Raw genomic sequence first — 11,635 nt, forward strand, 5'->3', positions numbered from 1 at the left:
CATCTCTGGAATAATGAGACCCTTCCTCCCAGGGCCTGGCTGTACAGCTCTGGACACCCTCCAATACCAGCTCCAAAAATCCATGATCTCAAACACAGCCCTGAGCGTTGAGAAGGTGACGCCCGCACAGCAGGCCCATCTGCACCTTTCAACAGAGCAACTTGAAACGTGTTAAATAGTCATTGCATTCTACTGCAAGGGCATTTCTCTTTTATTTTAATCCTATTATAGAGATTTTTTATGGAAACCTGCTGTTACAGTACATCTAACTAGTTAAAGCTCTCCAGACCCCGAGCTTGAAAGAACCTTTTCAGAACACAGGCCAGGACAGGGCTGCCTTGTCGGCATGACAATGAAAATGAAAAGGGCTGCGTTGGGCCAGGGAGGAGGGTTGCTCTAATATCAATGGTAGGAGACATCTGTCCTTGTTCTCTCCTTCATGCTTCAGGCGGTAGTGGCTGGATGGAGAGGGATCTTTTCTGCATTCTGCCCCGTGCCTGGTGCTGTGTTTGAGCAATGATGACTAGTAATATAACTGGCAACCCTGCAGGGAAAGGTCATCTCTATTGCTCTTATGCTCCACTTGCTTTTTGGTGCAAGTGAATCAGTAGTCAGGATAACCTACAGGTTCCCTCCTGAACTTTGGTGATGTTTCATTAACGAAATGGAAATATATATAATTTAAATATGCAGGTGAACATCTCCCTTCACCTGCAATTATGCAAATGGAAAGCAGCCCTGGCATGGCCTGAATAACAGCTTCCTAGAGAATACTAAGTCCATATTCCTTCAAGTTACATGTATGGGTTTCCACAAGAATGTGCATTTTGATTAATTATTTCACTTTAGAGAAAAAACACACAGGTAATATGTCATTGCATTAAAAGTTAGAAAATCTCCAAGGCTCCTGATTCTCTGGGCCTCCTGCATGCCCAGGAGAATGCACAATGGGTGCTGTAAATAAAATTAATAATTGAAATCCATTTGAATAAAAGATGGAGAGGCACATTTGCTCTCATGCGTGCTGGTGGTGGTGGAGGTGACAGTCATTAGCCATCCTAGGAAAATTGTATACAGTAATAGGCTCTCCTCTAAGCGTGAGGCATTATTACAATCTTTTGTGCCCATGGTAGGATGTTAGGTCTCAATGTATGTTTAGGAGTCATTATAAAGAGTTAGAATTATTAATTTCTTAATGTTGTTTATGTAAGTCCTGCATCAGCTGACTCAAGGTTCTCCTGCAGATGGGAGCATACATTTATTTAATAACAAGCTCTTTCTAAGTGCATTCTGTGGATGTCAGCAACCCTGGGCTGTGTGCTAGTAATTCATAGAATAAAAGCATATAGCCCATGCCCTCGAGGAACTCAGAATCTAGTAAAGAAAGTAGAACACATACAAAAACACAGTACATAACAGAAAGCATAAATGCACAAAGTTATGAAAGTTGAAAAGAGGGAAAATTATTTATAGTTGGAGGAAACAGAGAGCTCTTCGAGGCTTGAAGCATTGATGGGATTTAGACATTGTGGACTGAATGTCTGTGCCCCCAAAATTCAGCTGTTGAAACTTGAACGCCAGCATGATGGTATTTGGCGATAGGGCCTTTTGTAGTAGTTAGGTTTAGATTTGGTTATAGGATGAGGCTGCACTAATGGAATTAGTACCCTTATAAAAAGAGGGAGAGGTCTGAGCTTTCTCTCCACCATGTGAGGACAGAGCAAGAAGACAGCCGTCTGCAAAGCAAAAAGAGGGCCCTCACCGGGGACTGAATCTGCTGGCACCTTGATCTTGGACTCCCCAGTCTCCAGAACTACAATAAGTAAATGTTTATTGTTAAAGCCACCCAGTCTACAGTATTTTGTTACAGCAGCCAGAACTGACTAAGACAGACATGGACACTCAGGAAAATGAGCATCCCAGGGAAGGAGCCGTGTAAGTGGTGACACAGAGGTGAGAAAGCATGGGGTAGATGGGAGCACAGTTCAGCCTGTCTGCATCACAGAACTCGTGAAGCCCAGTAATAAAAGATTGGGGTCAGATCATGACAAGCCGTGAACGCCAGAGTAAGGCATCTGGACCTGATCCTGTAGACTTGGAGCACAGTCAAAAATTATTTCAGCAGGAGAGTAACACGATCAGAGCTTCATCATCAATCACCTCAGCAATATTTTAACCTTAACAGGCAACGGTGGCAGCGAGCTGGCCCAGAATGCCGAGCTCAGCTGCGTAAGGTCAGGCAGCCGGCTGCATGTGCCTCTTGTGCCTGAGCCTGGAGAACTAACTGCTTATTCAGGCTGTCAGTCACCAATCACTCGAAGCACCCTCTGCGCAGGGATGACAACGAACACTTCTACTTAGTACTTAGCAGCAGGATCTCGCCCTGCCCCACAGCTGTCAGCCGGGCCCAGGACAAAGAAAAGGCTTAAGAGGATCTGAGAGAGAAGTCGTGGGCACTCCCATTTTTACTCTATATTTCTGTGAGCGTGGCTGGCGACACTGGTCAATGTTGATTTTTCTGCATGAAATAGAAAAGCAGAACTTGGTTGATTTTATGTTTCATGGCTGATCGATGGGGGTCAGAGTGAGAGCTTTGAGACACACTGAGGGGGAGGAACTATGATGCATTTGATGGCCTCCTTTGTGTTGTGTCTTCTTCTGGGAAAGAGGAAGGTCAAGGTGAATCCCTCTTTCAGACCCAGATGGCTCAGGCTATGTCACCCCTGGGCTGAAGAGGCAATGATGGGGGCGTTTCCAGCCAGGCTGAAGCAAGGAGAGGTGACATTTAAGGGCTTTGAAGAAATGCTGTACTTTTGGCAAAGGGACCCCAAACTGCACCTGTGTTTCTGCAGGCTTCTCACTTGCTTTTTATATCCTCACAGACTGTCTCTGGAATTGCTGGAAGGTAGAAAATGTGCACATGCCTCAGGCATTCAGAAAGACAACAAGGACAGGGAAGGAAGCAGTGAGAACCCAGGGGGCCCAGCTCTCCAGTAACCAAGTATGTGAAATTTTAGCCCTAACTGTGGTGCCCTCACCCAAGCCTTGTAATCTCTATTTCTGTAAAACCACCGCTAATAGTCATAGGTACCAATTGTTAAAGACCCTCTCTATGAAATCCTTTTTTTATATCTGATCGCATTTAACCCTCACATTACCTTCTAAGGAAGAGATAACTGTCTTTCAGAGAAGTGAAGCTCTGACAGTTTAGGGAGCTGGTCACACTGAAATAAGCAACAGAACAGACTAGAGCCCAAATCCCAGGCTCTTGGTAATTGCCCAGGCTGTCTCCGCCACCTTACCTTTCTCACCTGTGTTATGGGCATGCCTATCACAAGAATCAAAGCCAAACTGAGCCACAATATGTGTAGACAGTTCTTGCAAACCATGAATGAATGGCTGAGCAAGTGTAAAACACCATAGCTATCAAGTCAACTCTGTCTTTGTTTTGCCAGGGACGCATAGGACTTAGATGTGAATGTGCTTTCCAAAGCCAAACATGGGGTACAAACCAAAGCGTAACTTCGTGAACATTTCCAAGGTTCAATGAGCTGGTCCTGGATATATCATACACAGGACTCGAGGAAGTAGGGAAACAGGAGGGGCTATCCTGGGATCCACAGGAAACATTTGACTAGGTAAGGATGTTGAATGGCCTCTTGAGCAGAAGGCTAGAGGAAAGAGACGCACACCAGGATACCTCTGCTCCATTTGGCAGAGCAGAGACTATGTCTCCCTGATCTAGCATCTCCCTTTTCCCTTCCACCAATTTAAGTTTCTACCCCCACACACTGTGCGTGTAAAAGCAGCACAGTGTGGACATCGTTAAAAGTATTGTGACTAGAGGCTGAAACAAGACACTGATCGTCCTATTAGGCAACAAATTTCATAAACAAACACACTCCATTCTGCCTGCAGCCTGACGTGGCCATGTGAGGAGCATTGCTGAGAAAAATGAATCTGCTAGTTCTGCTCTGAGTTTCAGACACCGCAGCCCCACTGAGTCACAAAGAAAGAGACCTGCGGATGGCTTGCTGCAGATGCACTTCGGTTAAGGAGCCCCCGCCCCACCTATCGCCCCACCTGGCCCCCAGAAATCCTTCTGAGTGTCCCAGTTGCTGCTAAACTGCCACGGCTACAAAGCCACCGGTGCAGCCAACCAGAGCGAGGGCCTCCCGAGAAATGACAGATTTAAAGAAAGAAATACTGTGCACTTGCTCGAGGCGAGTTATTTTAATATAATGCCGAGATGACAGCTCTCCACATTTAATCATCTGACTCCTGATTTTTTGCCACGACATTAGAATTTCTCACAATTGGGAAAATGTTTCTTTTCCACTCATGCCTGACAGCTGCATTTTTGCAAGAAATGTCTGTAAACTTCACCAATTATTTTTAATGAAATGTAAATGATTATCTCCATCAGCCCTCTCGTTCCCAAAAGCCTCCGCCCACAGCCTGGGGTGGCAGTTGGCCGTGCCTTCCGGGCAAGTCCTCTGAGGCTTTGTACATTTCCTCCTGGCACTAACTTGCCACTCAGAAGGGTTGCCTCTCTCTCTGTCACCTGCATTATGACCATTTCTTTTTTAATGGTGTCTGTGATCAGCAGCTGTCAGGGAGGCTGTGTATTTGATTACCTAGGCCCGGGTGGGCTGAAGCAGCCGGGCTGGTTTCTGATCATAAGCTCAGCCACATCTTAAGGTCTGGCAGTTATTAAAGTAGACATTTGCATAAGTCTCTAGTTTGCTAATTCATACAAGGTCCCCTAAGGTAGGTCTGTGCTATCCTTACACCCATTTTTTTTTTTTTAAACAGGTGAAAAGCTGAGATAGAGACATGTTAGTCACATTTTCATTAAAGATACACAGCACGAGGAGACTACAGCCAGGACCCACACCCAGTGCACGAGTCTCCTTTCAGGAGACTTTCAGTGAGTGCCTCCCTCAGTGTCTGGAGGCCCTGAGGATGCAAAAATAAATAAGAGGAGTTAACAAAGTAATAGAGCAGGTAGGCAGGTGAGTGATCTGAGCACAAAGTGAAAGGCAGCACAGCCCAGGCACACTCAGGGCGCCATGGAAACGTGTCCACGACTGAGCTGCCTGCCTGTGGGGCTGGGGAGGGACTCACAGAGATGACAGCTGAGCTGGACACCGCGGGATGGTCAGGCAGGGAGGGCAGGAGGGAGGAGGGCCCCTGCCTGCAGACAGCCAGAACCACAGGGGCAAAGGCAAGAGACAGGAAAGAGCAGGAAGTGTTTCCAGAGCACAGCATCTTTGGGGAATGGAAAAAGTACAGGCCCCTGAATGAAGGGAGCGTCGGAAATTCAGTTGGAGAGGAAGAGGGTGGAAGACTCTGGTGGTTTCTTAACTATTGAGAGTCCAGTGTTGTCCCAGAGCAGGCTGGGATAAGTGCACGTATGTCAGCGATCCTTTATTCCCTGTGCCCAAGTAAAAGTAACCCCAAGTATCTAACCACCCAATGGTGAAGTTGCCACTCCCCTCAGTGACAAAACAACTAGGGTGCCTTCCAAAGGACAGAGCAGCCCCCGAGACTAAGGAACCCACTCCTGGCACCTGAGTAAAGAGAAGAGAACTTTGCTTTCCTAAGAGGAACCTTATGGAAACTCAGCTGCTCCTGGGCTCCTGTTAAATAATTCCTTGCCTGCCCATTAGGGCTCTGCCCACCTTCATCCAAGCCTCTTCTATTGGGTTTTACCGAGCTGTGTGGGTCTGTCAGAGAATGAGGCCATCGTTAATGCTGCTTCCTTGTCACCTGAAAGAGAAGTTCTGCTATGCGTTCCCTTGGAAGGGTGATGAATCACAGCCAGGGAGCCAGTGCCAGGGTCCTGAGAGTCAGTGACAACCTCCCTCAAATTTCATGTTCACCTATTTCTGAACTGCAAAGCTGGGACTTAGGAAGTGGTGTTCTTGATAATAATATGAGGTGTTTTACATATCTGGGTGAGCTTCTGGATTATATTCTGGGTAAGTAATTAGTGCTTCTTTTTGGGATCTGGGCTCCAAAGACCTACTCACTAAAGACAACAAGTGGGGGGTGTTGGTGTCCCCTGGAGATGAGTAGCATTCCATGCCAGCACCTCACCCAGCACCCCCAGCAGCGCTCATGGGATGATTGCGCACACAGCCCTCTCAGAATGCCCAAGCAGGTCACCGCTATGTAAATGCAAAGTATTGTTCCCAACCCAGGGGTCCCTGCTTCTCAGCAATGTAGGAGATCCAGCTCTGGGGCCAAGTAGGCCCTGTGCTAGCATTGTGACTGCACTTCCTGCTCCTTCAATGTGCTAAATTGAGGTATAAATGGAGCCTGTAAGAGCCCAAACTCTTTTACATGCTATACACTTCCAAGGAAAACTAAAATCTCTTGAGGTGACTATATTTATTCTGCCACAGCTCAGTATAATCATGACCATACCACCTCACCACAGGTTCCAAATGAAAAATTTTAAGGGCGATTGAACGCACCGCAAGTTTTCAGAGCAGATCCGTGGAAAGTGACTTAGCACAGTTGTCTCCGTACCTGTGATACATTAGAGAGGAGCGTGGTATTCCTCTGCCCTCGGCCTCGCACTTGCCTGGGCGGTGGGAAGGCCAGGGGTCAGGATGCTGCACAACAGTCCATTAACACCAGCGGGGAGACGGCTGCCTGACAGCGGAATCCTGAGCCAGTCTTTGCAGCTTAATCCTATTTGGTTTAATGGATTTGTTTCCTGAATCAGAGGGTCATGAACAGAAAGTGGAGAAAACCAGTGCCATGGAGAAGCCTTTGAACTGGCCCGCGTGCCTATCAAGCGGGCTGCCTTCCTCTCTGATATCCACACATCCAGAGTGCTGGCCTGCAGGGTGTGTGCATCCTCCAGGGTCCTTCCTGGCCTGGAAGCAGCCAGAGTTTTTCCTCTTGTCCACCTTCTCCACCTTCCCCTAGGCCTATTTCCTTGCCCCGCCTCTGGCTTCATAATCCAATTCATCAGCAAAGCTCCTAGGCATAAAAGAGATTTAAGACATTTTAACATGCACATTTTTTCTTTAGTTCTTCATTCAGCCATGCATGTGTGAATGCCCTGTGCTCCCTAATTTACTCATGGAATAGCAATATACTCCAAAGTTATCACATACCTCATGCTAACTATGTGCCAGTCAGACATTAAGTGCATAATTTGTAATTGCTTATTTATTCTTCATAACAATCTTGTGAGGGAGCTCTGGTTATCATCCCCATTTTGCAGATAAGCAAACTGAGGCCAAAATAGGAAATTACTAAGTAGACATTATTGACTGCAGGGCTATGTGTATTATTATAACAACACAATAATAAATGGTGGGAGTGGCCAGAGTTGAAGGCCTGGAATTTATCCACTAGAGCAGAGAGGAAAGAACTCATTTCAGAATCAGACAGACCTGGATTAAAATCCCAACTGCATTACTTACTAGCTATGAAATTTTAGCAATTTTCTTAATGAATATGGGCTTTAAGTTAATTGCATCTAAGATTGATTTTTGTAAGAATTATGAAAAAAAATATAAAGGGCTTAGCACAAAATAGATCCTCCAGGTATGCATCTGTCCCTATCTTAGTCCCACAACTCATGAACCCCAATATTGTATGTTGAGTTGCTTGTGGTAACCCAGTGTCAGTTAATGATTATTTTTTTAATTTTTTAATTATTTTTAGATTATCATTCTCTACTTTTATTTTGTTGTTGTTGTTGAAAATATTACAGATGTCCTTTTTTCTCCCCGATGACTCATTCCACCCCTCCCCACCCCCCTCCCCAGTCCCTCTCCACACCATTGTCCATGTCCTTGGGTTGTGCATATATGCATATAAATTCTTTGGTTAATCTCTCCCCCTCCACCCACCCACCCTCTTCCATTCCTCTGAGATTCGTCAGTCTGATCCATGCTTCCACGTCATGGAATCATTTCTGTTCATCAGTTTATTAAGTTCTTCAGATCCCACATATAAGTGAAATCAAGTGATGTTTGTCTTTCTCTGCCTGGCTTATTTCACTTAGCATAATATTCTCCAGGTCCATCCATACTGTCCCAAAGGGTACCAGATCCTTCTTTATAGCCGCGTAGTATTCCATGGTGTAAATGCCCCACAGCTTTTTTATCCACTCATCTACTGATGGGCACTTGGGCTGTTTCCAGATCTTCCCTATTGTAAATTGCACTGCTGTGAGCCTAGGGGTGCATATATTCTTTCTGATTAGTATTTCAGGATTCTTAGGATATATTGCTAGAAGTAGGATCACTGGGTCAAAGGCAGCTCCATTTTTAATTTTTTGAGGAACCTCCATACTGTTTTCCATAGTGGTTGCACCAGTCTGCATTCCCACCAGCAGTGCACTAGGGCTCCCCTTTCTCCACACCCTCGCCAGCACATGTCTTTTGTTGATTTGTTGATGGAGCCATTCTGACAGGTGTGAAGTGATACCTCACTGTTGGTTTTAATTGCATCTCTCTAATGATTAGTGACCTTGAGCATTTTCTCATGTGTCTCTTGGCCATCCGTATGTCCTCTTTGGAGAAGTGTTTATTCAGATCCTTTGCCCATTTTTTAACTGGGTTGTTTGTCTTCCTCTTGCTAAGTACTACGAGTTCTTTGTACACTTTGGAAATTAGCCCCTTATCAGATACATCCTTGGTAAATATGTTTTCCCAGAGTATTTGTATTTTGAGGCTGTTTTCTTTTGCTGTGCAGAAGCTTTTTAGTTTGATGTAGTCCCATATGTTTATTTTTTCTTTTGTTTCTCTTGCCCTAGGAGATGTATCAATGAAAATTCCACTATGTGAGATGTGGGTGACATTACTGCCTATGTTTTCTTCTAGGATTTTTATAGTTTCACGACTTACATTTAAGTCTTTTATCATGGTTATTTTAGATCTCAGTATTAAGATGTCTAAATGAAAGTGGCAGGACAATATGTTTACCCTCATCTCTACTCCAAAAGGGTATAAAATAAGGGCATGAATCACCAAAATACCTAGAATAATTATCTGTGCAAAAACATTTATAGAGTAAAGCTTTAATTACCCAGAACCCAACAGTGGAATCAGTTAGCTAGAATTTCTTATCTCTTGACCAAAAGAATTATGAAACAAGAACAACAAAACAAACTGTCCTAAAATAGAATGACCTACCTTATAAAGTAATGAGCTCCCCATCACTGGATATATTCAAGCAAAGGCTAGAAAACCAACTGTGAGAAAGGTCACAAAGGGAATTAACGCATAGGCCAAGGGTTCGATGAGATCAGTAATTTTCAAACTTTTCAGCAGCAAAACATAAAAAAAAAAAAAAGTTGAGCTGCAGAGAGTAAGGAGAGGTGGGAAGCTCTGATCCCTCCAGGAAGGCCCTGAGGAATCCCTGTGAAGCCTTAGTAGTCAGGAAGCAAGGCAATAAGAAAAGCCATTATTTGCATAATACCTTGCAGTTTACAAAGTCTTCCTGTGCATGCAAATTGTGTTAGTGTGTTGTGTTACAGGGTGAGTTCACACAAACATACATTGTGCTCTACAAAACAAAAGCTTAGTAGCCCAAATAACATGAGCCTAAAATGAAATTGTAACCAGAGAGATATCATAGGGTTAACGGAGAGAGATGCAGGGGGAGCCTATGGATAGGGGTTGAGGAAGGGACACAAAAGCTATCAGCATTCTACTTCTGCCCAAGAGGAGGTATATCTCCAGACACAGCCCTTTAAGTTACAGAAATGCAGCCTTTGAATTCTCTACCAGTTCTGAGGCCCAAATTAGGGAAACAGCCAAGAAAAAAAAAAAAAAAGCAGAACATTTTTTACAATAATCATCTGCAACTAGAATTTTGCAGTGTGCATCCTATACGTGAGTCAAGTCCTTAAAGTCCAATATTACTGATAAATCTATGCAATAATAAAGCTAAATAGCAAAGTCGTAAGAGTTATAGCAATATGGTTCATGGAAACTCTCACTTGAAGTGGAAATTTTGTGCAACCACCAACAGAAAAACTGAGATTTTTCTGAAATTGGTAAATTAGCCCTTTTTATAAAAAGAACTTTTCATTCCTCTAAAAACAGGCCTAGAATTATGAACTGCATTGATTAAATTTCTTGATTGCACTACATAATCCAGTAAGTTTAAACAAAAATAAATTTAATATTGTAAACATATAGCTCACAGAATTGGAAAGCTGAAGAAACAGATGAACGGATGATTCTGGGTTGAGGTTTTAAAAGTTATTCTCAAGAATCAAAGCCTGGAACTGTGCTACTGAGGAAGCTGCAGCCACAGCCACTTGCTCCTGAACCATGTCGACTCCACCATGATCTGTGACAATAAAATGGATCAGTTCCAAATAAAAGCCCACATGCATGCATCTAATTAGCAGAACCTCAGTATGTACAGAGCCTCAGCCACAAGGGAGTCTGGAAAATGTGATTGTTAGAGTCCCATCCTCCTCAGGGCAAGAAGGCACATCTAGAATGGGGTTGGAGCAGGTGTATAATAGGCAACCCATAGTACCCTCCTCTGAACCAAGACCAAAAATAAAACAGAGGGTCTGGGCAGGACCGAAAAAAATTACAATTCTCCTAGCCACCCGGCTAAGAGTTCCACTTGTCAGTAAAAAAGGATTGAAATTAACACAAAGCCGTACTATGGATTATATCCAGTTTGCTAGATCATGTATGCTTGCTCAAATTTTGACCATAAGTTGTAAATATTTTACTCAGCAATGTAAGTTTATCATTTCTCATCTGGCCCCTTGCTGCTATTATTAGATTCTGAATTGGAAAGAACCCTCCCAGAGAGAGGCTGCTTGGTGAGTTTAAAAAGATAAGGGCTTTGGAGTCAGAAAATCCGAAGTCTGAGTTCTAGCATCAGCACTTATATAGCCTAAAAACAGCTTGTTACTAAATCTGTAGAAAATTCTATTTCTTCTTCTATAAAAACAAAGATGTTGTTACCCACCTTCAAAGTTGTGAAAACTGAGTGAGTAGTGATAACTGGTCAATAGTTTTCAAACAGCCTGGCACAGAGCAGTATTTATTTATCTCAATAAATACTAAGTGTTTTCCTCCATTCTTGTTTTTATTAGTTAACTAAAAAAATTCTGAAATATAGTTGTACAAAAGTTCTTTGGCCCCAAATAAACCAACCTGGTAAGTGGCATTCTTGCTGAAATGGTGCTTGAATTAAACCTCTGAAAAACAAGTGTCTCTGAAAAACAATCCCTTGGGTCCACAATGAAGATTCTGAAAGAGTTTGATTTCAAGTCACCTGTTTCTGTTATTTACTAAAATGACACAGTGGCCCCCATTAAAATTTAGAAAGAATTTCAACAAGAATTTCAACAAGAACCTCTGGGAAGCCAGGCAATAGGACAGAGTAGGTTTGCAAGAGGTTTAATTGGGGAAATTGCATCTGTGAAAGACTAAAGGAGCAGGAAGCTGGTTAGGGCAGGGAAAGCTCTCAGTTCCTGATGCAATCTGACCCGAGACAGGGAAGGGGAGAGAGCAGGATGGGGCAGGGAGAGCCTCAGACCATGGTGCAGTCCTGACAAGGTCTTGGCCCACAGAAACTCCAAAGCAAGAATTTCCTGGCAGAGGGACATTTTCTGGTAGAGGTGACCTGC

This window comes from Miniopterus schreibersii (genome assembly GCF_964146895.1).
Source record: "Miniopterus schreibersii genome assembly, chromosome: 2".
NCBI classification, from domain to species: domain Eukaryota; kingdom Metazoa; phylum Chordata; class Mammalia; order Chiroptera; family Miniopteridae; genus Miniopterus; species Miniopterus schreibersii.